At 40.3% G+C, this 4371-nt stretch overlaps 1 protein-coding gene across 1 annotated transcript in view; it reads right to left on the bottom strand.

The window, feature by feature from the left end:
- The window catches only part of LOC143291591 (lathosterol oxidase-like), a 14086-nt gene extending 12132 nt beyond the window's left edge, over nucleotides 1-1954 (bottom strand). The window contains exon 1 of the mRNA XM_076601531.1: nucleotides 1833-1954. The gene's annotated coding sequence lies outside the window, so the exon portion shown is untranslated. The remainder of the gene's footprint in view (nucleotides 1-1832) is intronic.
- Between the last annotated feature and the right edge of the window lie 2417 nt (nucleotides 1955-4371).

The following is a 4371-nucleotide window of genomic DNA, read 5'->3' as shown; positions in this document are numbered from 1 at the left end:
TTCCTGGTACTTCTACAGCAATGCTGTTTGAAACCTTTGTCCTGTTCATTCCAGGTACAGCTGATTTCCTGCAAAAAACGTACTACTGAGCTGTATCACGATCAGGTGATTGATCACTTGTCAGTGGGTGTGAATTTGAGATCTGCCCCACATAACTGCTTCATCTTTTCTTGTGATATACCTAACATCACTTTTCTCTGGTGTCTTTTTGTTGTTGTTGTTGTTTGTTTGTTTTTTGCATTTCGTTTTGGGTTAGTTTTTCCTGCCAAATCATCTGCATTATTGTCATGTTGCTCATTCTGAATTCCCCATACACAGCTACACTCAGGTTCATTTGTTGCAGTCCAAGCATAGACAGTCCCCAGGGCACTATCGATGTTAGGTTGCCAGGAGGCCACACGCCAGAGGAGACTGCTTCTGATTCACTCTGGAGTTGTTCAGTAGTGCCTGTTCTGATCCAATACACTAAGACACCACCCACTAAGCCCCCTACTGACAACAATAACTGCCTTGTCGTGTAGCCAGACTGAGTAAGAATCCCCCTAGTGTGGAGAACTCCCCCATGAATCTGCTAACACCGAAGACCTCGACAGGACTCACCCAAAGCACAGAAGTGGAGGGGGATTGAAACTGAGTTACCCGAGAGCTTGGCATCAAAGGCCACATAATTTGTGAATTTTCTGTTTACCAATTGTGAAGGAGGAGGAGCAGGAGGATGCTAATGATGTCCCCATGTTGACAAGGCCTGGGAGATGACCTGCAGACTGCTGGTCAGGAAATTAGAGCAACACACACAAAGATGCATCCATGAAGATGATGATACTTGACTGTGTAGTCCCAGTCTTCCCATTTAAGACCAAAGCACACTCAACTCTGGGTAGAAGCCAGCCACAGGACACATTTATAAACCCACTTCTGCTGGGAATTGAACTCACATCCTGACAGGCATCAGTATTGTCTTCAACTTTCTATGAGTTCTTTTTAAAGTTACTAAACCAATAGTGCATGGCAAAGGACAGGCAGTAAACAATGAACAAACTCTGTGTGCGCGCGTGTGTGTGTGTGTGTGTGTGTGTGTGTGTGTGGTGTGTGGTGTGTGTGTTGAAACAGTACAAGTACAACACAAATGTACCTTAGTGTGGGTCTAATTTTTGTTGCACTTGCAAGTGTGTGTACTGTATGTATGAATACAAAATATGCATGTGCACACATGTGAGAGTGCAAGTGTGGGGGAGAGTATGTGTGAGTGTGTGAGTGAGTGAGTGAGTGAGATTTTCTCTGTGTGTGTGTGTGTGTGTGTGTGTGTGTGTGTGCCCGTCTGTCTGTCTATCTGTACGTATATATGTACGTATGTATCACAATGTGTCTAAATGAGAATTCACCCAACAATGAAAAGAAATCCCAGCTTTTAATCCATGCGTGTATTTCGTAATGATGTTTACTTTTCTGATTACTACTACTGAATTAACTGATTTCATATTTTGAAATGTAAACCGCATATGAATCGTACGCGATCGCATATACGATAAAATACCATGACATTGACCAGTCCATGTGTTGCACTGACGTGACATAATATGGTCAGACGACAGACAGACCACTGGTTGGCAGCAAGAGATCTTGAACTCGATCAGGTCAGCAACCAGATCATTCGATCAATGGGTGATTGGTATAGAAGTGGGTCACTTTTTAGAAACGTTTGGTAGAATTGGGTCACAAACAAGTATACGTTGCCCATGAATTTTCTACTTTCTTTCAGTGAACGAGTGAACTAATCAATCATTCCACTGAGAGGTATTCCACTTGCAAAAACGAGGCAGACTTTCACTTACCGGCGCAACTCTCGCTGCTCCTATCCAAAAGCATTAAAGGCTGAAGAGTGAACCCAACCCAATGTTTTGCTTGCACTGCGGAGAGACAGCGACAAACCGCATGATGACGGCCGGTGTCGTTCTGTTTTTGTCCTCTCTCTAGAATAGACCGCTGGAGATTTCCGTGCTTACATGACTTACTGGAGATGTTATTAGTTGTTGTTTTTTTTTTTTTAAGATCTCAGGAGTTGGTGCTCTTACGATGTTTTCTTCCAGGTGGTTCCAGTTTCTTACTGCGGCTAACAAAGAATGACTGTTTCTATTGCTCTGTCTGACATCTGCTGACTTTGAATGTTCTTGTGTTGTTGTTTTTTTTTAGAAAATCAGAAATCGCACTGGTGGTATCGTACTGATCGCCAGATGTTCGTGGCCTTATGAGTCGTCCTGGTATATGTGGAGTTAAGTACTCAGCAGGTGGCATGGCCGGTACCAACCCCTCAACCACCTTGAAGAGGAAGATGAGGCGTAGATCATGTCTGCGCTGTTGGAGTGTCGGCAGTTGCAGAGTGTGAAGCATCTGATCACATCATATCATATCATATCAATATCAAGGCGTGCAGGCCTGACAAGGCCTTTTGCCCGTTTAAAGTGGGGAAGAAAAAGAGAGTCCCCACATATGTCTGGTGCATTTTTCAACATTGAGTGCGAAATGCTTGAAAAATCAATAAATATGTAAATGAGTTTTGTATTTAAATTTTTTTAAATGAATATCAAGATAATTTTTAAATGTATTCACTGTTCCTGCGGAAACAACGTCTTGTGACAAATTATTCTAAACATTTGTTACTCTGTTACTAAAGAAATGTGCAAATCTGGAAGTTTTTACTGAAACTTTTAATAGTTTGTAGGAATGGCCTCTTGTGGCACTGTTCTCATTCAATGTAAACAAGGAGTTTATAGTTCTGCTGTCATATAATCCATGAGTCATTTTATACATCTGTATTAAATCACCACGTAGTCTTCTATATTCTAAACTAGGTAACTGAAGTGCTTGCAACCTATTTTCATAGTCCATATCAGCAAAGCCAATGATTCTTTTAGTAAATCTTCGTTGAACATTTTCAATACTGTCTATGTTTCACAAAGCCCGTATTCCAAACAACATTCCCATATTCTAAGACTGGCCTGACTAATGACTTAAATAATGGCACCATTATGTCTTTACTTTTACACTGTATATTCCCAACTAACATTCCTATCAATCTATTGGCTTTTTAATGGTTTCATTAACATGAACATCAAAAGAGAGACCAGAGTAAACAATGACTCCAAGATCTCTCTCCGATAAAGTCTCCTGCAAGTCCGTACCATCCATATAATACTTATAATGTGGATTATTTCTGCCTACGTGTAAAACTTTACATTTATTGCTATTAAATTTAATTTGCCATCTATCAGTCCAGTGTACTAAATTATCAATACTAACTTGTAACTTCAATCTACCAACATCAGAATCTACTTCCTCATAGATCTTTGTATCATCTGCAAAGATTTTCACAAAACAGTCTAATATGTCAGGCATGTCATTTATATAATGTACAAAGAGTGTGGGCCCCAAGACACTGCCTTGAGGAACACCACTACTCACCTTAACAGGACACGATGACTCAGTCCCTACTGATACATACTGTGTTCTCTCATATAAGAAGTCTTTTATCCATTCCAACAATTTACCACAAATACCGTGCCCTTGCAATCTAACAATTAACCTATTACGTGGAACTTTATCGAACGCCTTCTGTAAGTCCAAATAAATTGCATCCATTGGTTTATTGTTTTCAAGTGATTGCATCCAGTCATGTAAAGTATTCAGCAACTGAGTCACACAGGATCTACCACTGGTAAAGCCAAACTGATAATCAGACAGTAAGTCGTTATCAATCAAAATCTTGGTGATGGAGCCGGGTGTTCTGGATTTATAATCGCCGGTTATGAACCGGGCAGATAGGCGCTGCACTTTTTCAAGTTTATCGATGTCCTGTTTGAGGTAAGGACTCCATATGATAGAGCCATACTCGAGGGCTGGTCTGATGAGGGATATATATATGCATTCCTCTTGCATTGGAGGGGGCAGAAATGCAGGTTTCTCCTTAGGAAGCCAAGTATGTGTGGTGTGCGCGCACCTTGGAATGAAAGGGGAGAGAAATAGTTGTCAGTATTTTCGTTGTGCGTAAAATTTTAAAATTGACCTAGGTAACTGGATTCATGGGTGGACCAAATTATAAACGCACTCATCGTCACCTTACGAAATCAAGTTTTTGATTGGCCATTGCAATATCAAGCCATAAGAGTATCGTCTGCTGTTATATACAAACAGAAAATGTATTTTGTTTCTCGCGCGAGGATACAGCTAGCATTTTGATAGCTTAAAAAACATAACAGATCGTAACAAAAACATCATATAAGGTACTTTAAGATATGGCTTTTTGTTTCGTATATTAGTTAGTATTTTTGCATCTGTATATGAAAGTAATCGCCCTTTACATTTAAAAGAGTATAT

Source organism: Babylonia areolata, chromosome 17 (assembly GCF_041734735.1).
Source record: "Babylonia areolata isolate BAREFJ2019XMU chromosome 17, ASM4173473v1, whole genome shotgun sequence".
Classification (NCBI taxonomy): domain Eukaryota; kingdom Metazoa; phylum Mollusca; class Gastropoda; order Neogastropoda; family Buccinidae; genus Babylonia; species Babylonia areolata.
Note: the sequence above shows the minus strand (reverse complement) of the source record. Positions and strands in the feature narration are given on the sequence as shown.